We start from the raw sequence: 27,631 nt of genomic DNA on the forward strand, positions 1-27,631 counted from the left end.
TAATACCAGTTGGTCTACAAATGAATAATCGATATGTTCCATTTACGTCTCCATCTCAACCAATAATCAAAGTTAAAGAATAGGACTAAATCAATTCAAACTTCATGTAAAGTGCATTTAAAGTTAGATTTTTTGGTTGAGATGGAAACGTGAATCCAACATATCAATTATTAATTTGTAGACAAGCTGGAATTAAAGCCAGACTAAGTCAGTGGCACAGATGGAACTATCCAAGCAGAAGATACATCTCTTTAAATGTGTTATATTTGTTTCTTTTGACAACCAAACATAATTCAATATCCAGTTTGTTTACAAATTAATAATTGATATGTTGGATTCACGTTTCCATCTCAGGCAGAAAATCTAAGTTAAACAATAAGACAAAATTGATCTAATCAAACTTTAAATACAGTTTGATTTGATTTAGTCCTATTCTTTAGGTTTTATTTTTGGTTTAGATGGAGATATGAATCCAAAATATTAATGATTAACTTCAAGATTACATTTGAAATCAACCAAAGCTTGAAACCCTAGGCCTGGATGTCGATCAAGGCAGCCCCCGTACCTCTCTGATTCATATGGGTTGGGTTAAATGCGGAAGACACATTTCAGTTGGCATTCAGTTGTACAACTGACTAGGTATCCCCCTTTCCCTTTTCTTTCCTTTTATGTATAGTGCATTTTTAGTTGAACCCTGGGTTGAATTGAAACAAAAGCTGTTGATGACTTAACAAATTCTATATAGGCCTAAATAGTATAATTGCTGATACAATACCAAACATTAGGAACACCTTCCTAATACTGACTTGCAACCCCCTCCCCCCCAACTGGTCAGTCTGTCATGCAAAGAGCAGGCGTTCTTCTGTGACTTATAAAGTACTATGGTAACATTTAATAGGCCCTGTTAAACCTACTCTTTGGAATGACTGTTGGCAACAGTGCATATATTTAGTTATCTCTCAACCATCATCTGACCATAGCACATTGGTAGTAGTCAGTGACAAATATGAAAGCTAAGCAAGGCTGGGATTGGTTAAAGTCCTGGATACGATGCCAAATGAATAACTGAAGATCTCCAGTAGGAGGTGCTGCCCAGTCTGTTTTTTCCCAGATAGTTGAAGATCTGACGTTGTTTCCAAGGTACAAATTCAACATATTTTGGAATATTTTTATTCTGTACAGGCTTAGTTCGTTCACTCTGTCAATTAGGTTAGTATTGTAGAGTAACTACAATGTTGTTGATCCATCTTCAGTTTTCTCATATCCCAATCATTAACCTCTGTAATTGTTTTAAAGTCACCATTGGCCTCATGGTGAAATCCCTGAGCGGTTTCCTTCCTATCTGGCAACTGAGTTAGGAAGGATGCCTGTATATTTGTGGTGACTGGGTGTATTGATACACCATCAAAAGTGTATTTAATAACTTCACCTTGCTAAAATGGATATTCAATGTCTGCTTTTTTTTTTACCCATCTACCAATATGTCCCCTTCTTTGCTAGGAATTGGAAAACCTCCCTGGTCTTTGGTTGAATCTGTGTTTGAAATTCACTGCTCGACTGAGGGACCTTCCAGATGTGTGGGGTACAGAGATGAGATAGTCATACAAAAACACTATTATTGCACACAGAGTGAGTCCATGGAACTTATTATATGACTTGTTACGCAACTTTTTTCTCCTGAACTTATTTAGCCTTGCCATAACAAAGGGGTTGAATTGTTATTGACTCAAGACATTTCTGCTTTTAATAAATTTGTAAAAATGTCAAAAAACATAATTCCACTTTGTCATTATGGGCTAATGTGTGTAGGCCAGTGACAAAACTTAATTTAATAAATGTAAAATTCAGGCTGTAACACATTTTGAAAAAGTCAAGGGGTGTGAATACTTTCTGAAGTCCCAATACATTGACAAATCACATTGAAACAACCTTGATACTGCAGTGAGCTAAATCAGGGCCACACAGAGTGAATCTTGGTAGCCCTAAACAAATCTACTTTGAAACAAAAGTATACACCTCACACACATGGTTATGTGCTTTAAAAAAAGAAGAAACCTGTACCATCTACCATGTCAGATAGAGTTGAAATGTATTCAATTTTGAGTTTGCATCCTAATATTACACTTTATATACATCACAGAAGACTGAAACATAACAAAACTGTTAGACATGGAGACACCGTATTTGTCAGGTGTCAGTGTGCAGCGGTAGGACGGAGTCAGGCGCAGGACACAGAACTGAGTAAAAGACGTACTTTACTCGGGAAAGAAACAACAATAATTTCCACGCAGGGAAAAACACACCAGCGCACAGAAGTCTAGAACACTAAACAAAGAACAAACACGCACAAAACCATGTGGGAACCAGAGGGTTAAATAGGGAATAAATTATAACGTAATGGGAACCAGGTGTGTACAATCAAGACAAAACAAATGGAAAAATAAACGTATATCGGTGGTAGCTAGAAAGCCGGTGACGTCGACCGCCTAACGCCAACCGAACAAGGAGAGGCACCAACTTCGGCAGAAGTCGTGACATTACCACCCCGTGAGGTGCGGCTCCAGCAGCACACCGGCCTCAGGGACGACCCGGAGGACGAGGCGCAGGGTGATCCGGGTGGAGACGGTGAAATTCCTACAGTAAGGAAGGGTCCAGGATGTCCTCCACCGGCACCCAGCATCTCTCCTCCGGACTGTACCCCTCCCACTCCACGAGGTACTGAAGGCCCCTCGCCCGATGCCTTGAGTTCATGATCGCTCGCGGACCAGCCACCACCGGCCCCTGGAGAGACACATGGAATGAGGAGTTAATACGGTAATCAGGGGGAAGCTGTAACCTATAACATACCTCGTTCAGTCTCCTCAGGACTTTAAATGGCCCTACAAATCGCAGACCCAGCTTCCGGCAGGGCAGGCGAAGGGGCAGGTTTCGGGTCGAGAGCCAGACCCGGTGTCCCGGTGCATACACCGGGGCCTCACTGTGGTGGCGGTCGGCGCTCGCCTTCTGTCGCCTGATGGCCCATTGCAGGCGCACATGGGCAGCGTCCCAGGTCTCCTCCGAGCGCTGAAACCATTCATCCACCGCAGGTGCCTCGATCTGGGTCTGATGCCACAGTGCCAGGACCGGCTGATAACCTAGTACACACTGAAATGGAGACAGGTTAGTGGAGGAGTGGTGGAGGGAGTTTTGGGCCATCTCTGCCCAGGGGATGAAAGCCGCCCACTCCCCCGGCCGGTCCTAGCAATAGGACAGCAGAAGCCTACCCACATCCTGGTTAACTCTCTCCACCTGCCCATTACTCTCGGGGTGAAACCCTAAGGTCAGGCTGACCGAGACCCCCAGACGTTCCATGAACACCCTCCAGACCTTCGATGTGAACTGGGGACCCCGATCAGACACTATATCCTCAGGGACCCCGTAGTGCCGGAAGACGTGTGTAAACAGGGCCTCCGCAGTCTGTAGGGCCGTAGAGAGACCGGGCAAAGGAAGGAGACGGCAGGACTTAGAAAACCGATCCACAATAACCAGGATCGTGGTGTTTCCTTGTGACGAAGGAAGATCCGTCACGAAATCCACCGATAGGTGTGACCACGGCCGTTGTGGAACGGGTATGGATTGTAATTTCCCTCTGGGCAGGTATCTAGGTGCCTTGCACTGGGCGTACACCGAGCAGGAGGAAACATAAACCCTCACGTCCTTAGCTAAAGTGGGCCACCAGTACTTCCCACTAAGACAGCGCACTGTCTGACCGATGCCAGGATGACCAGAGGAGGGTGACGTGTGGACCCAACAGATCAATCGATCGCGGACATCAGACGGAACGTACAGACGCCCAACTGGACACTGGGTGGGAGTGGGCTCCGTACATAACGTCCGCTTGATGTCCGCGTCAACCTCCCATACCACCCGTGCCACCAGGCAAGAAGCTGGAAGTATGGGAGTGGGATCTGTGGACCGCTCCTCTGTGTCATACATCTGGGACAGTGCATCTGCCTTAGCGTTCTGGGAACCTGGTCTGTAGGATAGGGTGAAAACAAAACGGGTGAACAACATGGCCCACCTTGCCTGGCGAGGGTTCAGTCTCCTTGCCGCCCGGATGTACTCCAGATTGCGGTGGTCAGTCAAAATGAGGAAAGGGTGTTTAGCACCCTCAAGCCAATGCCTCTACGCCTTCAGAGCCTTGACAACAGCCAACAACTCCCGGTCCCCCACATCATAGTTTCGCTCCGCCGGGCTGAGCTTCTTCGAAAAGAAAGCACAGGGGCGGAGCTTTGGTGGCGTACCCGAGTGCTGAGACAGGACAGCTCCTATCCCAGCCTCGGACGCGTCCACCTCTACTATGAATGCCAAGGAGGGATCAGGATGAGCCAGCACGGGAGCCGAGGTAAACAGAGCCTTCAGGTGACCAAAAGCCCTGTCCGCCCCAGCTGACCACTGCAGTCGCACCAGTCCCCCCTTCAGCAAGGAGGTAATGGGAGCCACTACCTGACCAAAGCCCTGGATAAACCTCCGGTGGGAGTTGGAAAACCCTAAAAACTGCTGCACCTCCTTAACCGTGGTTGGAGTCGGCCAATAACGCACGGCTGAAATGCGGTCACTCTCCATCTCCACCCCTGACGCGGACAGGCGGTACCCTAGGAAGGAGACGGACTGTTGGAAGAACAGACATTTATCAGCCTTGACGTACAGGTCATGCTCCAACAGTCGACCAAGCACCTTGTGCACCAGGGACACATGCTCGGCACGTGTAGCAGAGTATATTAGAATGTCATCTATATACACCACTACACCCTGCCTGTGCAGGTCCCTGAAAATCTCATCTACAAATGATTGGAAGACTGATGGAGCATTCATCAACCCGTACGGCATGACGAGGTACTCATAGTGCCCAGAGGTGGAACTAAATGCCGTCTTCCACTCATCCCCCTCCCGGATCCGTACCAGGTTGTAAGCGCTCCTGAGATCCAATTTGGTGAAGAAGTGCGCCCCGTGCAATGACTCTGTCACACTGGCTATGAGCGGCAATGGGTAACTGTACTTCACCGTGATCTGATTTATACCTCTATAGTCAATGCACGGGCATAAACCTCCATCCTTCTTCTTCACAAAAAAGAAACTCGAGGAGGCAAGTGAAGTGGAAGGCCGAATGTAGAGATTCGGAGATATATGTTTCCATAGCCGCCGTTTCCTCCTGTGACAGAGGATACAAGTGACTCCTGGGAAGTGCTGCGTCTACCAGGAGATTTATCGCACAATCCCCCCGTTGATGGGGTGGTAGTTCTTTTTACAGAAGGTGAGAGCCAAATCGGCATATTTTGGTTTGGACTCTCCACCATAGTTGCACCTATGGAAACACCTGCACACCTCCCTGAAAACTGACTTGACCATCCCTTAAGAGCCCCCTGTTGCCACAAAATAGTGGGGTCATGATAGGCCAACCAGGGAAGCCCCAACACCACAGGAAACGCAGGAGAATCGATCAGGAAGAGACTAATTCTCTCCTCATGACCCTCCTGCATTATCATACATAGTGGAGCTGTGACCTCCCTAATCAGGCCCGACCCTAAAGGACGACTATCTAAAGTATGTGCAGGGAAGGGCACATCAACAGGAACAATAGGGATCCCTAATCTAAGTGCAAATGAACGGTCAATAAAGTTCCCAGCTGCGCCTGATGCTGGGAATGTTGGGAAAACTCAGGAAATTCTATACATACTCACGTGTGCGCAACAGGGAGCTCTGGGTGAGTCGGGTACCTACTCACCTGGGATGATCCACCAGTGCCCTGCCTGCTGCCTCGACTCCCTGGGGAACCTCCCCAGCACCGACCAGCAGTGTGCCCTCTGCGGCCACCGGTGGTACAGGAAACGCCCCCCCTCCGGTCACCCTTAGAGCAGGACCTCCGAGCTCCATAGGTGTAGGATCGGAGATGCTGGGGGATGGAATGGACGGACCCCGATCCGGACGTCCGCGGGTGGCCAACAGGTTATCCAGCCGGATGGATAAATCCACCAGCTGGTCGAGGGTAAGGGTGGTGTCCCTGCATGCCAGCTCCCGACGAACGTCCTCACGTAGACTACACCGGTAATGGTCGATCAGGGCCCTCTCATTCCATCCCGCGCTGGCAGCCAGGTTCCTGAAGTCCAGTGCGAAGTCCTGTGCGCTTCTCATCCCCTGTCATGAGATGGAACAAGCGTTCCCCCGCCACTCTCCCCTCAGGTGGATGATCGAAGACCGCCCGGAAGCGGCAGGTGAAATCCTCATAGCGGACCAACGCTGCGTCTATTCCTCCCCATTCAGCATTGGCCCACTCAAGCGCTTTCCCCGATAAACAGGAGATGAGGGTGGACACACTCTCGTATCCCGATGGAGCCGGATGGACGGTCGCCAGGTAGAGCTCCAACTGGAGCAGGAACCCCTGGCACCCGGCAGCCGTCCCATCATATACCCTCGGGAGCGAGAGCCGAATCCGACTGGGTCCAGGTGATGGAGGGGTAGACAGCAGTGTGGGTTGGGGTGAAGTTGATAGGGGTGTGGGAAAACCCCCTCTCTCCCATCGCTCTAGGTGTGCAGCACGCGATCCATGGCTGTGCCAGGATTTTGGAGCATCGTCGCGTGCTGCTGGATGCGCTCCTCCACTGGTAACGGAGGCCTGGGTGCACCTGCTGACTCCATACTGGGTGTGTGTTTCTGTCAAGTGTCAGTGTGCAGTGGTAGGACGGAGTCAGGCGCAGGACACAGAACTGAGTAAAAGACGTACTTTACTCAAAAAGAAACAACAATAATTTCCATGCAGGGAAAAAAACACACCAGCGCACAGAAGTCTAGAACACTAAACAAAGAACAAACACGCACAAAACCATGTGGGAACCAGAGAGTTAAATAGGGAATGACGTAAAGGAATAAATTATAACATAATGGGAACCAGGTGTGTACAATCAAGACAAAACAAATGGAAAAGAAATGTAGATTGGTGGTAGCTAGAAAGCCGGTGTAACGGATGTCGTAGAGAGATTACAAAAGCGCAGCGTGTTTAGAGCTCCTGATGATAATTTATTATATATAGAAAAACACAAACACCCCCTGTCACGCCCTGACCTACTCTACCATAGAAAATCACATCTTACTATGGTCAGGACGTGACTGTACCCCCCCCAAAGGTGCAGACTCTGAATGCCACTAAAAAAAAAAAACAAAAAAAAGGAGGGTAGGGTGGGTAACTCCTATCTATGGCGGCTCTAGTGCAGTCCACATAACCTTATCCTCCAGCAGAGGAGGCGGCTCCGGTTCGGGGCATAACCCCCGCTCCACCCGCTGATCCCTCTGCTTTAGTACCACCGGACTGTGGATCGTCGTCGGAGGAACCGGACTGTAGATCGTCATCGGAGGAACCGGACTGTAGATCATCGTCGGAAGAACCCGCTGATCCCTCTGCTTTAGTACCACCGGACTGTGGATCGTCGTCGGAGGAACCGGACTGTAGATCGCCGCTGAAGACTCCGGGCTGCGGAGCGTCTCGGGAGGCTCTGGGCTGCGGAGGGTCTCGGGAGGCTCCGGGCTGCGGACTGTCGCTGGAGGCTCTGGACTGGGAAGCGTCGCTGGAGGCTCCGGACTGGGAAGCGTTTGTGGAGGCTCTGGATTGGGCAGGCGCACTGAAGGCGTAGTGCGTGGAGCCGGGACAGGTGGCACCAGACTGGTGACACGCATTTCAGGGCGAATGCGAGGAGCAGGCACAAGACGTACCGGGCTGTTGAGACGTACTGGAGACCTGGTGTGTATAGCCGGTATCACTTGTTCCGGAACTTCCACACACTTCTCAGGACGAGTACGGGGAGCTGACTCAGGTGGCACCAAACTGACGACACGTTCCTTTGGGAAAATCTTGTGCATCCTCCACCAACTTAATAACTCTCCCATTTCTCCCTTCTCCAAATTTTCCCTCTTCTCCCGCCGACTGCTCCATGTGCCCCCCCCAAAATGTTTCTTTGGGTTTCTGTAGCCTCTCGTGCATCCCCGGCAGGCTTCTATATCTGTCCAGTACTTGGCCCCAAGTCCAGTTTACCCTCTCTAGCCTCTCCTGCAGAGACCAGGAATCAATCTCCTCCCGGGCACGCTGCTTGATCCAGTCGTGGTGGGCAGTTCTGTAACGGCTGTCGTAGAGAGGGGACCAAAGCGCAGCATGTTTAGTGCTCATGATGATCATTTATTATAACTCAAAATACTGAAGCAAAATAACAAAGAGAAAAAACGACAGCGCACAGTTCTGTCAGGTACAGAGACTAAACAGAAAATAACTGCCCACAAACACAGGTGAAAAAAAACCCTACTTAAGTATGATCTCCAATTAGAGACAACGAGGACCAGCTGCCTCCAATTGAAGATCATCCCCCAAAAAACAACATAGAAATAGAAACATAGAACTTAAACATAGAAATACAAAACATAGAAAAACACAAAACACCCCATGTCACGCCCTGACCTACTCTACCATAGAAAATCACATCTTACTATGGTCAGGACCTGACAGCCGGTGACGTTGACCGCCGAACGCCTCCCGAACAAGGAGAGGAAACCAACTTCGGTGGAAGTCGTGACAGTATTTTTGTCGTAAAATAATAACTTTATTAATTATGAAATTATGAAAAATAGGAATAACATTCCACCCATGAGGCCAAAAAGGGTGCTTCATTGACTGCAGGAAAGGGCTACCCAGTTTGTGCCCTGTGGGTTAAGTGTGTATGCGCCCCTCTCCCTAAATGTACTTCGCGATTAGATATCGTAGAAGAACATACCCCTTAAACTCACAGAAACCAAACCAGTGCTTTTTCATTCCCCAACGTATAGCAGTAGTTCTCCTGTGTCTCTAGTCTCCAAAACATGTATTTCTCCTCTTTGTGATCCCCTTATCGCTCTCCTTTGACCCCTGTCCTCCTTTGAAAACATTGAACCCCTGGTAGTCTTGTCTTTGAGGGAATCCTTGAATATGTTCCCAGCATTTCTGAAGCTAAAAGTGGCACATGGCCGTGCCTGCAGGCTGCAGCATAGGGAGAATGTAGCAGTACTTTTGAGTGGTTTTAGACAACAGGCCTCAACAAAGGACAAGCAGTATCAACACAACCTCCAAACTTTGACTTCCAGCACCACCCAACAGGGAGAAAACCGCTGTATCAGCAACCATCTTAATCATCGGCCACCATGTTTATTTAGGCTTTCAAAGACAATACCTGGAGGATTCCGTGTAAAGCCCACAGGAAATGACATGAGCCAGCAATGAAGTAACCCAAAGCCAATCCAATGATGAATGACAAAGTTCCCTGTTACTAGCTCTGACTTTGCAATCAAATTGTTGATTGGAGATGTTTTGTCATTTTTGTATTATGTTGTATTTATAAATTGTGTATATGCAGGGCTCCCTTGTAAAACAGATCTAAATCTCAATGGGACTCCCTGCTAAAATGAAAGTGAAATAAAATCTAATAAATTGCTCCCAAGTGGCGCAGCGGTCTAAGGCACTGCATCTCAGTGCTAGAGGTGTCACTACAGACACACTGGTTCGAATCCAGGCTGTATCACAACCAGCTGTGATTTGGAGTCCCATAGGGCGGCGCAATTGGCCCATCGTCATCTGGGTTTGGCCGGTGTAGGCTGTCATTGTAAATAAGAATTTGTTCTTGACTGACTTGCCTAGTTAAATAAAGGTTACATTTTTTTTTTAAATCACACCCTGATTAGAGGGGAATAAAAAAAAAGTGGAATTGGCTTAGAGATCCATAGCTGAATTTCTGGGAGATCTACAGGCACTCAAACACCCCTGATACTCAGTGTCATGTATTTCACCGCTATACTGTCTGGGGCCTCATTTATAACCGTTTCGTAAATATCACACTAAATATCGGCGTGCGCCATGAAAAGAATACGTACGCCTAAAAATATAGAGATTTATCAACTTGGCCCACGCCATACATAAGCCCACGCCATACATAAGCAGCCCACGCCATACATAAGCCCACGCCAGACATAAACTGTGCGCTCAGGAAAGAACAATAAAACTCTGTTCGGGAAAACGCCCTCCATTTACCTTTTATGATGTATACTTTGGCACTATTGGAATTAGGCCACGGCAGTTTGAAAAAGAAAGGGAAATTACATATTTGGTCACATTTCTGTGAGGGTGTGGGAAAAATAATTTGCAGTGACTTTTTAAAACAAAACATGCATGCTGTCAATATCGAATGCCTGTCTGTGCATTCTGCAAGATTGATTGTACAGTAGTGGCCAAAAGTTTTGAAAATGACACAAATATTAATTTCCACAAAGTTTGTTGCTTCAGTGTCTTTAGATATTTTTGTCAGATGTTACTATGGAATACTGAAGTATAATTACAAGCATTTCATAAGTGTCAAAGGCTTTTATTGACAATTACATGAAGTTGATGCAAACAGTCAATCAATATTTGCAGTGTTGACCCTTCTTTTTCAAAACCTCTGCAATCCACCCTGGCATGCTGTCAATTAACTTCTGGGCCACATCCTGACTGATGGCAGCCCATTCTTGCATAATCAATGCTTGGAGTGTGTCAGAATTTGTGGGTTTTTGTTTGTCCACCCGCCTCTTGAGGATTGACCACAAGTTCTCAATGGGATTAAGGTCTGGGGAGTTTCCTGGCCATGAACCCAAAATATCGATGTTTTGTTCCCCTGAGCCACTTAGTTATCACTTTTGCCTTATGGCAAGGTGCTCCATCATGCTGGAAAAGGCATTGTTCATCACCAAACTGTTCCTGGATGGTTGGGAGAAGTTGCTCTCGGAGGATGTGTTGGTACCATTCTTTATTCATGGGTGTGTTCTTAGGCAAAATTGTGAGTGAGCCCACTCCCTTGGCTGAGAAGCAACCCCACACATGAATGGTCTCAGGATGCTTTACTGTTGGCATGACACAGGACTGATGCTAGCGCTCACCTTGTCTTCTCCGGACAAGCTTTTTTCCGGATGCCCAAAACAATCGGAAAGGATATTCATCAGAGAAAATTACTTTACCCCAGTCCTCAGCAGTCCAATCCCTGTACCTTTTGCAGAATATCAGTCTGTCCCTGATGTTTTTCCTGGAGAGAAGTGGCTTCTTTGCTGCCCTTCTTGACACCAGGCCATCCTCCAAAAGTCTTTGCCTCACTGTGTGGGCAGATGCACTCACACCTGCCTGCTGCCATTCCTGAGCAAGCTCTGTACTGGTGGTGCCCCAATCCCGCAGCTGAATCAACTTTAGGAGATGGTCCTGGCGCTTGCTGGACTTTCTTGGGCGCCCTGAAGCCTTCTTCACAACAATTGAACCACTCTCCTTGAAGTTCTTGATGATCCGATAAATGGTTGATTTAGTTGCAATCTTACTGGCAGCAATATCCTTGCCTGTGAAGCCCTTTTTGTGCAACGCAATGATGACGGCACGTGTTTCCTTGCAGGTAACCATGGTTGACAGAGGAAGAACAATGATTCCAAGCACCACCCTCCTTTTGAAGCTTCCAGTCTGTTATTCGAACTCAATCAGCATGACAGAGTGATCTCCAGCCTTGTGAACAATCACACCTGTGTTAACGAGAGAATCACTGACAGGATGTCAGCTGGTCCTTTTGTGGCAGGGCTGAAATGCAGTGGAAATGTTTTGGGGGGATTCAGTTCATTTGCATGGCAAAGAGGGACTTTGCAATTAATTGCAATTCATCTGATCACTCTTCATAACATTCTGGAGTATATGCAAATTGCCATCATACAAACTGAGGCAGCAGACTTTGTGAAAATTAATATTTGTGTCATGCCACGACTGTATATCGGAGACCAGAACGCCTGGCTACAGCTCACACTTCTATACAAAGGATGACATGTTGTTCAATATTTGGTTTATCAATAGATTATTGTGTTTCCTGCCTTGGTATAGGCTCTGAGATGAAATAGGCTATGATGTCACACTCCTATCGCACAGCAGTGCTGTAGCCTACCCATACTGTCAAATATTTTATATAAGCAGTAATTTATGCTGTATCTGACCAAGGACCGTGACAGTGTCTGAAAGAGAAAACAAAGGATGGCAAAATTGGTGTGGACCTGTCAGCAGAGCTTTTGAATTCAACAATGTTTTGCATTGACTTTTCCCCCAACCTAAATCGGCTGGACTGCCCACGAATTCTGAAACATTGTCTAAGGCTATTCAAAACAAATGTAAGTTTCAGTAGGCTAGACACAGTAGTAGCATACATACTTCAAAGTAGAATATCAACTGTCTTGATGTTCACCTGTTAAATGTGTCTGTAGGCCATAAACCTCACTGCCTATGAGATCACATACAGCCAATGTATAGCCTATCTATTTACATAGGCCCAATTCAACAAGAGATGCGCATGGTGATTTGTTATATGGCTACTTCAGGAACATGAACCCATCACAGCCAGAAAATGTGAGGAATATATTCTGCAATGGTTATGAAAATAAAATAAATTCTTATGTCTAATTAGTTTAAATCAAAAGAATATAACACCCTTGATTTATTTTCATTCTTCTCACTAATGGCAAATGGCAGCATTATGTATTTTATGAATACGTGTGTAATCATAGCCCCCATTGGTATGTAGTGTAATACTTACAATACAATACTTCATCCACTAGATTAGAAGGTGTGCGTACGCATGGTTTAAAAGTTTGTTTGGAGGAAAGGACATGCTCATTTGCAGGAAAACTGTCGCACACACATTTTGGGGTATATTTTGTACGTATGCACAGTTTTTAAACGAGGCCCCTGGAACTCCCGTCATCGTACATTTTTATTAGTGCATTTTTCAAAGACGGAATCATTGTAAAAGAGAAAATACATCATTTTGCCTGGGCTTTCTCAATCAGTCATTGACTGATGTCTAAACTTGCGAGGTAAAGCCAAAAGCACTGACGTCTTAACTTGCAAGGTACAGACAAAAGCACGTGTCAAAGAGCTCTGGAAAAAAATTCCTCTGGAAGAAAACTGCTGAATTTGTTGGTCTCCTTGGTTTTAGCCAATGGCGTGCTGACTTCATTAGCTGTTTGGAAGACAGAAGGTGGCAGCAGATTTAGTTCAGAGAACTTTGCTTTGCGTCTTCAACTTCCAGTCAAAACAATCCTAAATTATGAGACCTGCAACCGGAAATGGCTATGAACAGGTTATAAGTAGGCTATGAACAGGCCATGAATGGTCTCCTGGGATGAGATATGCAGCATGAATGGGCTATAAACAGGTTATTAACAGGCTATGAACAGGCTATGGTTGGTCTCCAGGAATGAGACATGCCGCAATGAACCGGCTATGAACAGGTTTTAAACAGGCTATGAATGGGCTATGAATGGTCTCCAGACCAGGAAACTTACATTCCCCGACGCCGTCTTCCACGAGCACGCCAGCCGACAGAATGCAGAAAGGGAAACTAGGAAAATATGAACACTTGACTTGGATCAAAATGGAAAACAAATCATAATGAAACTAAGCCTGGCTTTCTTTCCCATGTGTCAGGCGAAGAAAAATGGCCTTCCTTCTGGAACAAAAGAGGCGCTGTAGAAGAAAGCTGTGAAAAAGTTACCATATCAAATAACAAAACATAGACTAGCTTTTGTAAGGCTCCACTCCCACGCATTTCATTGTGTGCTCTACGCACGGTCAAAAGGCTGACACCAGACGTGGCTAACAAAGGGTGAGAAGGTGTTGATATTTGTCTGTCTGCGCCACATCGTCTCCAGGTGGATATGTGTCACCTCGAGAGTTCTCGAGTCGCTGGGTGCAACGTTGCTTTTGGCTCGATCATTGCACAACACAGTGGTTACCACCCATAAGGCTGTCTAAGTGGTATTCCTATTTATTATCATGTTATTACTAGTGTTAATACCATTTGTGTTCATGTTCATCCTATTGGCAGAGCTGGATTTGAACCTCCAGCCTGAGCAGTGCACCATTGACAAATGGCTCTTTTACAAGATCCTGTGATTTGTTCTCTGTGGTATTAACATACTGTACATTTACAGTTAGTCTTATTCTGGATGTGGTTGAAAAAGGGAAATGTGCTGAAATGTTGTAGCGAGGGTTTGTGGTTTGGCCTCCCATGCAGTTACCATGAGCCTATCTGACCATCTGAAAGGGCTGCTGAAGCTGGGACACACCACACAGAGAATAACACACACAGACGGATACACTGGCATAAAACACACACACACACACACACACACACACACACACACACACACACACACACACACACACACACACACACACACACACACACACACACACAAGTATTCCAAGGTCTTGTAGAGACAGGGCCTTGTGTGGGTGGGGTCTTGCCACAAAGATGGAATATGTATTGATATGTGCCATAGTATGTGTGGTCATGTCGAGATGTTGTGCAACATATTTTGGTGCCTGGATGAAAAGCTCCAGCCTTCAGCTTTACCAGCCCACACTTCACCATTCGCAGAGTGGCCACTACTAATGGGGCGTGGCGGCACCGCTCAGGGTGTGAGGCCTCAAACGGGTATGTGGTCAGAACGCCTGGGGAAGGATGCTGGTTCCACCCAGCATGTCTCTATAGCCGACGCTGATTGGTTGGTGGCCAGCTGTCAATGCAGGCTGTTCCCGTGGTTTACAGCTTGGAGAGAGGCCTTTAATCAAGCTGTGGTCATTATGAGGTGGTGGTGAGAGCTGGGCCCACAGTAAGACTGGCTATGTTTGGAGGCCTGGGAAGGGCCCACAGTAAGAATGGCTCTGTATGGAGGCCTGGGAGGGGCCCACAGTAAGAATGGCTCTGTTTGGAGGCCTGGGTGGGGCCCACAGTAAGAATGGCTCTGTTTGGAGGCCTGGGAGGGGCCCACAGTAAGAATGGCTCTGTTTGGAGGCCTGGGAGGGGCCCACAGTAAGAATGGCTCTGTTTGGAGGCCTGGGAGGGACCCACAGTAGGAATGGCTCTGTTTGGAGGCCTGGGAGGGGCCCACAGTAAGAATGGCTCTGTTTGGAGGCCTGGGTGGGGCCCACAGTAAGAATGGCTCTGTTTGGAGGCCTGGGAAGGGCCCACAGTAAGAATGGCTCTGTATGGAGGCCTGGGAGGGGCCCACAGTAAGAATGGCTCTGTTTGGAGGCCTGGGTGGGGCCCACAGTAGGAATGGCTCTGTTTGGAGGCCTGGGAGGGGCCCACAGTAAGAATGGCTCTGTTTGGAGGCCTGGGAGGGTCCCACAGTAGGAATGGCTCTGTTTGGAGGCCTGGGAGGGGCCCACAGTAGGAATGGCTCTGTTTGGAGGCCTGGGAGGGACCCACAGTAAGACTGGCTTTGTTTGGAGGCCTGGGAGGGGCCCATATTAAAACTGGCTTTGTTTGGAGGCCTGGGAGGGGGATGGGCCCACAGTAAGACTGGCTCTGTTTGGAGGCCTGGGAGGGGGAGTGGCCAGGGGGAAAGGGATGGGGCCCACAATAAGACTGGCTCTGTTTAAATGCCTGAGAGGGGGAGTGGCCAGGGGGAAAGGAATGGGGCCCACAATAAGACTGGCTCTGTTTAGAGTCCTGAGAGGGGGAGTGGCCAGGGGGAAAGGGATGGGGCCCACAATAAGACTGGCTCTGTTTAAATGCCTGAGAGGGGGAGTGGCCAGGGGGGAAAGGGATGGGGCCCACAATAAGACTGGCTCTGTTGAAAGGCCTGAGAGGGGGAGTAGCCAGGGGGAAAGGGAGGGGCCCACAATAAGACTGGCTCTGTTTAAAGGCCTGAGAGGGGGAGTGGCCAGGGGGAAAGAGAGGGGCCCACAATAAGACTGGCTCTGTTTAAAGGCCTGAGAGGAGGAGTGGCCAGGGGGAAAAGGATGGGGCCCACAGTATGACTGGCTCTGTTTAGAGGCCTGAGACGGGGAGTGGCCAGGGGGAAAGGGAGGGGCCCACAATAAGACTGGCTCTGTTTAAAGGCCTGAGAGGGGGAGTGGTCAGGGGGAAAGGGATGGGGCCAGGAAACCCAGAATAGAAATGCAATAGTACGCTTTGATTGACAACCCTACATTTGAGCATGACTAGGTGTATAACATGGTAGTCTGTGTTTTATGAGTCCAATGATGGGACACAGTTCAAGAGACAAGTAGTAGGCTACATGTTTCTCCCATGCCTTATTTGTGTACAGTATACTGTACAGCCATGTAAGCAGGAATCCTATTCGCTGGGCTGCTGAGGCATACTGTTTCTGGATGACAGAGTATTGAACAGGGGCTTTGGCACCAGTACAGCTGACGGGGCTGGACTGCTACTGGACTGCATGTGACCTCATGTAATCTAACACACTGTATGTATACGATATGACCGATGGAAGTTGAGGTTCACTGTATCAAAGGGTATCTCAACCCCCCCTCTCCTCCTCTTGTAACGGTAGCAGTGGGTAAAGCAGCCCATCTGAATAGAATTACAGGCATTTCATGGGACCCACCTCTTGTGCTTTTAGCACCGCTAATGCTAACCTTGTGTTACGAGGCCTTTCAGCACCAGCAGTAACGTTAGCCTTGTGTTAGCATTCACTATGAGAAACCACTAACCAACTCACCTACAAAACGACCACAGAGTGGTTGCTCTGGCTTGCCGGACTTACAACGATTTAAAAGCAAGTGTAGCCATAGGAGAAGTACTTTTCTGAAGCCTCCCAACTTCTTGGTTCCCTCTGTAAGGACCTCCCGCAGTAGGACTGGAAAATAGCTGCCTCAGCTGGCTGTGCTGTGTAGCCTCCTTCTCAGGGAGCTTACACTGTGTCCCCCTTTTTAATATGGCAAATATAGGCTGGCTTGTGATGTCAATTGTTATTGCTGGATGCATGCTGTAGGAAAAATCCCATCTGCTTTTCTAAAGAGCCACAGTGACAAGAAGCTTATGTCATAAAGACTCTATTGTGGCAGCCCAGGCCTCTGTGTTGAAGTGTTGCTCGCTTAACTCGTACCCTACATTGTTAAACTTCACGTGTGTTTCCCGTCGCTCTCAACACACAATGGGCTCTGTGCCTGTTTGTTCATGGTGCACACAGGAAAAGGGTTAAGCGCCAACATTTTGTGAGACAGATTGGTGAAAAAGAGCAGCCATAAATTATTATGTCATTGTGGGGTCAGATGAAAGATAATAATGATGGGTGCTTTTGATGGTGTCGAACAACTTCAAAACACACACGCCCCCTTTCTGACAGGCAAGTTTTCCATGGGCAATTGAAAGCCCCCAAAACAGCCAATCAGAAGAGTGAAGAACTCACGTGTTGCATGTACACACAATATTAGGATCCGTGGGAATGATGAAGTTAGCAAAGTGGATACCTTGAGGATCGATATATATCTTTGTTTGCCTCTTATCTAATCACACCCTCTCAAGCACAACCATTCCTACTTAACCTGTTTAACCTCCTCAAATTAAGGGGTCGTTCCGCCAAATTTGCATTTCACTTGATTAAAGTATTGGTCAGCACCCTAGAAGCTTGTCTTTAGAAAAAAGGTAGTAGAGACAGTAAAGAGACTGTGAAGAGACTGTAAAGAGACTGTGGCAAGACTGTGGCGTTGCCGAAGACTGGGGCACCACACAGTAGAGTCCTCACCCCTTTCCTGATATGAGAAAGCAGCTTCAGCACCACACTCTAAAGACGAGGAGGAACTTTACAGTGAAAACGCTTGTCTGACATTTCCTGACTTAAGAAAGACTAGTCTAACTCCCCCATCTCAAAGACTAGTCTAACGCCCCCATCTCAAAGACTAGTCTAACTCCCCCATCTCAAAGACTAGTCTAACTCCCCCATCTCAAAGACTAGTCTAACTCCCCCATCTCAAAGACTATTCTAACTCCCCCATCTCAGACTAGTCTAACTCCCCCATCTCAAAGACTATTCTAACTCCCCCATCTCAAAGACTATTCTAACTCCCCCATCTCAAAGACTATTCTAACTCCCCCATCTCAAAGACTAGTCTAACTCCCCCATCTCAAAGACTATTCTAACTCCCCCATCTCAAAGACTAGTCTAACTCCCCCATCTCAACTCACTGTACACCTCCTTCCTTACGTTCCATCATATGGTGGATTTGTGTTCCCCACTAAATCATTTCCCTGTCTCGCAGATTAAGCCCACTGGAGAATGAGCTAGACCAGGGATGGGTAACTAGTCTAAGGGCCAGCTATCTACATTTAGTAATCATGGTCAAATTAGCACATTTTCATTTTCGCCCCATAGTTAAAGGAAAATTGTTATAAAATTGCTATATCTTCTATCTGACACATGAAACATTTTGTAGAATTGCAGCAAACTTGCTTTAAAACTGCACCATTTTCTCTACACCCCATGGAAAAATGTGCAGATTTGCACAAAATTAACTTTTGTTTCCCCCGTTCCCCACTGGACTCATTTACATTTATAGCACACAGCAATTAATTACAGGCCTGCTCTGGCCTTGTAAATTAAAGCATGGCAGTTGCTAATTGCCCTGACAGTTTAAATAGTTGTTGGGTCCATGACACAGTCGACCAAAGGTTGATGCTGTATAACCTCAGTTCAATACAGTGCTGTCAAATCCTTAGAGGTCTGATACTGCTCTGGGATCTGTTCCCTTGGTTGTGTTTCGTGGTCTTTATAGGTTCTTCTGATATCTCCACACAGGTCAGGAACTGTTTCTTTGTGTTTTTTCTCTCTCTTTTGTATTCGTACTTTCAAAAGTTTCAAGTTAAGGTGCATCTCTTTTGGTATTGTTATCACTCTGATTTACGGTCTGTATGAGTTCATAGGTCAGCCTTTGAGGGTGTGTCAGCGGTCTGTTTTCACAGAACTCTGTTTGGGGCCAAGAATCCACATCTCATGGTAGGTCTTTTAATGCGAAGACCGTCGGGCTCCTCGACCGACTCCCTCACAGGTCCTCCTCGACCGACTCGACCGACTCCCTCACAGGTCCTCCTCGACCGACTCCCTCACAGGGCTCCTCGACCGACTCCCTCACAGGTCCTCCTCGACCGACTCCCTCACAGGTCCTCCTCGACCGACTCCCTCACAGGGCTCCTCGAGACCCCTCACAGGGCTCCTCGACCGACTCCCTCACAGGTCCTCCTCGACCGACTCCCTCACAGGGCTCCTCGACCGACTCCCTCACAGGGCTCCTCGACCGACTCCCTCACAGGTCCTCCTCGACCGACTCCCTCACAGGTCCTCCTCGACCGACTCCCTCACAGGGCTCCTCGACCGACTCCTCACAGGTCCTCCTCGACCGACTCCCTCACAGGGCTCCTCGACCGACTCCCTCACAGGTCCTCCTCGACCGACTCCCTCACAGGGCTCCTCGACCGACTCCCTCACAGGCTCCTCGCGACTCCTCACAGGTCCTCCTCGACCGACTCTCACAGGTCCTCCTCGACCGACTCCCTCACAGGGCTCCTCGACCGACTCCCTCACAGGTCCTCCTCGACCGACTCCCTCACAGGGCTCCTCGACCGACTCCCTCACAGGTCCTCCTCGACCGACTCCCTCACAGGGCTCCTCGACCGACTCCCTCACAGGTCCTCCTTTCTTCTCTCTCACACAGTGATGTGCTTGTGCATACCTCTCCAGAACCAACAAAAGAAGAGAAATCCTATTCATGACTCTGACATTCACCCTTGTTTTTACAACGTTTGGCGAGCGTTTCCAGAGTGGAACAGGCTTTGTCTTGAAGACCAGGGGAACAATGGCAGCGAGCATAATGTAATCTTGCCTAAGTGTACCGAGCGAGGGTGAGGTTGAGACTGATGTGTTGCCACTTGCCCCTCACCTCTGCAATATTTCATGTTAACAACTGCTTCAATAATGCTTGTTGTCAGTTAAGTCAATCTAGTGTTAACCAGGTCTTTTGTGAGCGTGCACCAAAGCGTTTCAGTCATGCAAGGCATCCCTTACCTTGTTCCCCTCATTAAAGTGTTGACTTGGAGTTCTCATCCATACTCACATCTTGGTTGTGTTCAGTGGGCACCAAGAAAGCATTCCGAAACTGAGAGATACTATTTTAAAAAAATGTTTTAAGAAAGCATGTTTTGTCACGCTTGTGTGTAGGAACGGACCAAAGCGCAGCGTGAGTTTCGTACCACATCTTTTATTTGAATGTGAAACTTTGCAAGACAAACAATAAACTATAAACAAAACACAAACCGTGACGACAGAGGTGCAACAGATATGCACTAACTCAAAAATAATCTCCCACAAACACAAGTGGGAAAAACAACTACTTAAATATGATCCCCAATTAGAGACAACGATGACCAGCTGCCTCTAATTGGGAATCATACAAAAACCCCAAACATAGAAAAAAGAAACTAGAACCCAACATAGAAAAAATAAACTAGATAAAACCCCCCAGTCACACCCTGACCTATACCATAGAAAATAAGAGCACTCTATGGTCAGGACGTGACATGTTTCTACAGTCCTAATGTCCTAATGAACACAACCCTGGTAGCTTGAAACCCCAGCTATTGGGGGTTGTATTCACAATGAGTGAAAGAGTGGCTTTGAAAACGGGACATCAACCAATAACACAAATAGTGAGTTCTCAGTGGATCCACTGACCAGCTCATCATTTATGGATCAATTGACATCTGTTCTAGTTTAATTGACCAGGTGATTAGCTTGCGGTGCAACATACAATATCTGAGTAGAGCTGTGCTTGACATCGCAACGCCTCATTGACATCGCAACGTCGAAGCTCATGGGCTGCAAGCGTTATCGAGACCCTCTCTGTCTCACAGTGTCTCTTTGTCTCCCATTTTCTGAGCGGCATTGACAACTGGGACGAAACAGCACATGGATGTTTTGGTGTGCTGGCATGTGTGTGTGAATGCATGTATTCATGTGTTGCACCATGTGTGTATCTCTCCACAGATTTCTTCTGGTTGTTCCACTGTGCTGTGTTTCCCTAGTCCCTGTCTGTAATTTCACTACTTGAACTTTTGCCGAACATGTAGCTAGCTAGTCTACCCTCTCATTTCACCATTGCCAGATCCTCACTCAGACAGGTGTGTTCCATAGCTGCCTGAACGTTCGCCTAATATGGACAGTAATATTTTACAGCTGCTGGAACCCTTGCCAAACAGGTAGCAGCCATATCCCAGTTGTCAGGGGAGGCCCAGGACGGCTTCATCTCTCCCTTGCATGTCAAGACCTTAGAGTGGATGTGGGAAGTGTGTGTGTGTGTGTGTGTGTGTGTGTGTGTGTGTGTGTGTGTGTGTGTGTGTGTGTGTGTGTGTGTGTGTGTGTGTGTGTGTGTGTGTGTGGAGGGGGAGGCTGGTTGTGTCAGTTTGTCTGTGTGTATGTGCATGAGAGGAGTGTGTTTGTCTGTGCTTACATGTGCGTGAGAGTGCAGGTGTGTGTGTCTCTGTGTGTTTGTCTGTGTGTTTGTCTGTGTGTGTGTGTGGATCCTTACTGTCAGCCCAATGCTCCGACCAGCTGTGGCTGAGTGAGACTGGAAGGGGTCCAGTGGGTAGTAACTAAATGATCTGCTGGATATTCTCTGAGGAGAAGGCCTTCCTTTGTTATTCTGGGTTTTCCTCAGCAAATTTATAGACCTAAATTACTGAGGTTATCATAGCAGGGTTCTGGGCCTCTCTCCACCGCCTTTATGCACACATGTACATGAAAACACATGAACACACCAGCACACACACACACATACGTTTTTGAGGCTACACACTTATTTTGAGTGCTGTGTCTTGAGTGCAGTGGCATGTCACATGCCATATCCTGTAAAATAAAGGTCTTTATGTTAAGAAGTGTGTTGTGTGTGTTTTTGTGTGAAGTGTGAGTGCCGGCTAGTGCATGTGTGTGTGTGTGTGTGTGTGTGTGTGTGTGTGTGTGTGTGTGTGTGTGTGTGTGTGTGTGTGTGTGTGTGTGTGTGTGTGTGTGTTAAGTGTGTGTGTTAAGTGTGTTCCGTGGCTTGTTCTTGTCTTCCTGGGTAGCCAGCTGTCTTTCTGATTACCAATCGTCCTCCAGGTGTTGAGGCCACCAGCGGCAGATGATAGAGTGGCGAGGGTGTGTTGAGCGGTGGAGAAAAAGAGGAAAGAATGAAGTAGAGGAGAGAAAGAGAGAATAACTGGTTCTGCAGATATTTGGAACGTGTTCAGACGAGCTGACAGGTTGAGAGTATGAATGGCAGTCAAGGGACCTCGACTTAGTGCAAAGTTTTTTGTTTTTATGTGGCAGTGATTGTTTTGAAACTGACTTTGAAACAGGCTCCGGGGGTAAAGTTTTGGCTAGGTACAGATCTAGGATCAGCATGCCCTCCTCCAATCCTATCCTTAACCATTAGTAATGGAAATGCAAAACTGACCCAAGATCAGTGACTAGGAGCAACTTCACCTTATTCCATGAAACAGAGATATAGGTTGGATGGTTCTAGCTATATTTTCTGCTGAGTATTTGTTAAGTAGTTTAGGATCTTCCTAGAACACAAGGGCTCTGGGTTGTTCTTGTTGGAATTGCTCTAAATTGTGCCCTCAGAGAAAATATAAAGTTTACTTTGATGTCAGTTGGAGGTTGGTTGTGTGTGTATGTATATTCCATGATCTATCTATATCTATATCTATATCTCTCTCTCTCTCTCATTTATTTGCGGTAACCAGCAGCGCCACAGGAGAAAGGCTCTTTAGAAGCTAAGTAGTTACACACGACTAGTTGGTACGTTTCCACTGATGTGTGAGAGCAGTGTCGGGCAGTGACTCTTCGTTGTGGCCCAAGTGGCATCCTATTCCCTATGTAGTGCATTACTTTTGACTAGAGTTCTGGTCCAGAGTAGTACATCATATAGGGACTAGGGTGCCACCTTCTTCTCCCTCCAGGTTGATGAGGACAAAGTGACCTACCTCGGCGGCCTCGACAGTAATCACGTTAAGACAAGGCTTAACAAACGTCCAACTTCAAAGCTGTGTTGAATAATCTTAATGTTGGGTGTGTTGCTGGGTTTGTGTGCCTGCATACAGTATGCGTTGTCATTTATGTGCTGCCGTGTGTGTGCACCATTACGTTACACTGCCTCTCCTGTCCAACATGGAGGCTCTCTGTTGGATAGGCAGCAAGTATAGAAGCACATTGCATGCCTATATGCATAGCTATAGATGAAGACGTTAGATTAACAACTAGAAGAAGCGTAATTTATAAAAAATGCTCTGACATTTAGTTTTTAGGGGCACACACTGAGTTAATCCTAATTATACACACAGAACCTAATGAGATATTTCTCATTACAATCAAAACAATAGCAGATTAAGTGACAATTCTGTGTGGCCTGGGAGGACTAGTGGTCAGTGTCGGCGTGGGTTTGATTCCAACCCACTGCCTATGTTACACTCTTCTCCTATCTCTTCTTTGTCCAATAAAGAATACACAAATCACACTCCATGAACAAATGTAAACATGGCATAAAGGCAATCAAGTGTGCAAGATATAACCTTGTAATCATTATATGCTGTCCATATGTGTATACATTTTTAATATTAATGTAATGATGTGATTGTTTGCAGTGGTGTAAAGTACTTAAGTAAAAATATTTGAAAGTACTACTTAAGTCGTTTTTTGGGGTATCTGTACTTTACTATTTAAATTTGACAACTTTTACTTTTAATTCACTACATTCCTGAAGAAAATAATGTACTTTTTCTCCATACACATTCCCTGACACCCAAAAGTACTAGTTACATTCTGAATGCTTAGCAGGACAGGAAAATAGTGCAATTCACACACTTATCAAGAGAACATCCCTGGTCATCCCTACTGCCTGATCTGGTGGACTCAATAAACACAAATGCTTTATTTGTAAATAATGGTCTGAGTGTTGGAGTGTGCCCCTGGCTATCCAAACATTTTAAAAACAAGAAAATGGTGCCGTCTGCTTTGCTTAATATAAGGAATTTGAAATTATTTATACTTTTACTTTTGATACTTAAGCATATTTTAGCAATTAAAATGTACTTTTGATACTTAAGTATATGTAATAACAAATACTTTTAAACAAGTAGGATTTTACTGGGTGATTTTCACTTTTACTTGAGTCATTTTCTATTAAGGTATCTTTACTTTTACTCAAGTATGACAATTGGATACTTTTTCCACCACTGATTGTTTGTTTTAAATGATCTCTTGTTTTTGCTCTTTTTTAGGAGACGTTCATGAATCCAATTCTGACCCACAAGTGAGCTGAAGGTGTTGAAGTCTCTCTACTGCTGTAAGTGTTAAGTCCATTCTAATTTCTACTCTGTAAGACATTATCTTAAAGGGATAGTTCACTTGTTTTAAGTTAAACTTATTCTGGATGTTGCTAAATAACCAGCTAAAGAATTTAAAAACTGTTTGGAGGAATTGACAATGCCTTAGGGAAGTCGAAAACAAAAGCAGAAACTTTCACTTTAAAGCATGGATTTCTTGGTGCATATGTTATGCCACAAAGGAATGTACCTGTCTTGTATAAATGGTCATGTCAGTGGCGCACACGCCTTTTTATTTCTGCGTGTTGTCACGTTTCAGGTGAACAAACTGTACCTGACTTTGTACGTGTCCGTTAGTTTGCCTTCGTCGTTCACATACAGAGTGCTTTTGATAGCTTCCCCGTACGGATCTGGACCACCACTCTGGTCAGGGTGTTTCTCTGTATTCACTCAATAGGAGCTTTCAGTGTGGGGTAGAAAGGCCTCTTTTAAAGACACACAGGCAGGCAACACTCCAGGAACCTGTCAGCGCTACACTACAGTAGGCTTTTAATGGACTTTCTCCCTGTCTACATTACAGTAGGCTTTTAATGGACTTTCTCCCTGTCTACATTACAGTAGGCTTTTAATGGAATTTCTCCCTGTCTACATTACAGTAGGCTTTTAATGGACTTTCTCCCTGTCTACATTACAGTAGGATTTTAATGGAATTTCTCCCTGTCTACATTACAGTAGGCTTTTAATGGAATTTCTCCCTGTCTACATTACAGTAGCCTTTTAATGGACTTTCTCTCTTTTCATAATAAAGATATATAGTACAAGTCAAATGTTTGGACACACCTACTCATTCAAGGGTTTTTCTTGATTTTTTACTATTTTCTACATTGTAGAATAATAGTGAAGACATCAAAACTATGAAATAACACGTTTCGAATGATGTAGTAACCAAAAAAAGTGTTAAATAAATCAGAATATATTCTTCAAAGTAGCCACCCTTTGCCTTGATGACAGTTTTGCACACTCTTGGCATTCTCTCAACCAGCTTCATGAGGTAGTCACTTGGAATGCATTTCAATTAACAGGTGTGCCTCGTTAAAAGTTAATTTGTGGAATTGTTTTGGCAAGATCAGCTCAAATAAGCAAAGAGAAATGACAGTCCATCATTACTTTAAGACATGAAGGTCAGTCACAAAAACCATCAAGCACTATGATGAAACTGGATCTCATGAGGACCGCCACAGGAAAGGAACACCTAGAGTGCTGTAGAGGATAAGTTCATTAGAGTTTACTCTACCTCAGATTGCAGCCCAAATAAAGTAACAGACACATCTCAACATCAACTGTTCAGAGGAGACCTTGTGAATCAGGCCTTCATTGTCATATTGCTGCAAAGCCCAAATTAAGCTGTCAATATTGAAGTCCTATAGATTTAAATGGCTTTACCAAGAGAAATATATGAAATGTAGAGCTGGGAGAAGTTAAAGAAAAGTGCCATATGGCCATATGGTTTATCCCAGTTTGAAAGTAATAATAGTTGTCTTCTTTGTGGCCCTGGTGCCATGTCAGAGGGGGAGGGACTTTACGCTATAGGTTATCAGTTAGCTGATCCTCATTGGCCTCTAGCCCTTGTCGTGGGAAGGCTTTAATGATTTACTGTTTGGGGATAGGCTATACGTATCCACTATGTTGGCCAGGGCAGGGAGGTCCATTTCAAAGGCTTGTTGTTGAAGAGGTGTGCACTCCCTGTTGTATTTCTATCCATACTACTTAACTCATTCATTGAAATCACTTGAATATGGTTCTCTTTTGAATGTGCTCATTGGTTGTAGATGGCGAGGCTATAGGTTGGGCCTGGGATGTGGTTCCTTACTTAGGCTGGATCAGCGAGCAGCTCAAAGCCAGCGAGAGAATCCACCAGCCTCATCCCACAGCGTCTTTGCAAAACCACCAAGCTCTATCACTCTTTCACTTATATTAGCCTTGAAATGGGGCCTGTTCTAAATAGGATCTCCTTCTAGTTTATCCCTTTCTGTTTATGGAGGAGTGGAGAGAAGAAAAGAGCCACGCGGCTTAGTCACTTTTTCCCTCTCTCGGCCTCCAAACCACAAGCGAGGGCAGCTTCCCCAGGACGAGTTCTTTTGTCTCTTCTATTACCACTGAGGCTTCAAGGAGATCCTCCTTCCATGAGGTCATGCAGTGAGACCGTCTTCCATGAGGTCATGCAGTGAGACCGTCTTCCATGAGGTCATGCAGTGAGACCGTCTCTGATACAGGGAGAGAAAGAGAAAGAGAAAGAGGGAGAGATATAAAGTCAGGGAGGGGGGAGAAAAAGATTAGAGGGGAGAGTTGGAGGCCTCTGTTTCTTACACTAAGAAGTAAAGACATACCGTGAGTGTTCGTGGCACGAAGTATGTTGTTGTGCTAGCTGCCATGTCAATACTCATCGTCATGGTCATTATCATCACTGTCGTCATTGCCGTCGTCGCCATCATCATGGCCTACCCTGTGGCTCAGTTGGTAGAGCATGGTGTTTGCAACGCCAGGGTTGTGGGTTCGATTCCCACGGGGGGCCAGTACAAAAAAAAAATGTATGAAATGTATGCATTCACTACTGTAAGTTGCTCTGGATAAGAGCGTCTACTAAAATGTAAATGTAAAAATGTCGTCCTTATCGTCATTAATGTCATAATTGTCGTTATGATCATCATATCCGTCATCATCATAGCCGTCAACATTACCATCTTCATCACCATCGTCATGATCGTCATCTTTAACATCAACAATCCTCAATGATGACTGACAGCCTTCAAAACATCTTTCCTTGCCTCGCTCGCCCCTCTCATCTTCTCAGATGACTTCAGATCCACTGTATCACATTACACGTATAAAATAAACTGTTATTCGTCGCATACCCATATTTAGCAGATGTTATTGCGGGTGTAGAAAAATGCAATATATGTATGTCTATACATGTCTATACATCCCATCATATATTTAAGCAATAAGGCACCTCAGGGGTTTGTGGTAAATGGCCAATATACCCCGGCTGAATCCAGGCACTCCGTGTTGCGTCTTGCTTAAGAACAGCCATTAGTCATGCTATATTGGCCATATACCACACCCCCGAGGTGCCTTATTGCTTAAATATATGATGGGATGTATAGACATGGACAGTATATGGATAGAATATGTAGTATATCTGAAGAATACGTAGGATAGAATAGTATATGTACAGCAATATTTAAATAGGATAGGCCTTGACTAGAATACAGTATATACATATGAAGTGGACAGCAGTACTTATATAGGATAGTCCTTGACTAGAATACAGTATATACATATGATGTGGGTAAAACAGTAAACATTATTAAAGTGACCAGTGATTCCATGTCTATGTAGATAGGGCAGCAGCCTCTAAGGTGCAGGGT

The 27,631-nt window shown here is 46.1% G+C and overlaps 1 protein-coding gene across 6 annotated transcripts in view; it reads left to right on the top strand.

Annotated features, from left to right (window-relative positions):
• LOC106584620 (transcription factor SOX-6) overlaps positions 1-27,631 on the top strand; it is a 185,791-nt gene that overhangs the window by 4,996 nt on the left and 153,164 nt on the right. For 5 of the 6 annotated variants that reach the window (XM_045706436.1, XM_045706434.1, XM_014170103.2 and 2 more), the window contains one exon: positions 24,159-24,223. The gene's annotated coding sequence lies outside the window, so the exon portion shown is untranslated. Of the gene's footprint in view, positions 1-1,500; positions 1,630-24,158; positions 24,224-27,631 lie in introns of all 6 variants that reach the window. The other variant, XM_045706435.1, reaches the window with a different exon arrangement.

This window comes from Salmo salar, chromosome ssa23 (assembly GCF_905237065.1).
Source record: "Salmo salar chromosome ssa23, Ssal_v3.1, whole genome shotgun sequence".
In the NCBI taxonomy this organism is placed as follows: domain Eukaryota; kingdom Metazoa; phylum Chordata; class Actinopteri; order Salmoniformes; family Salmonidae; genus Salmo; species Salmo salar.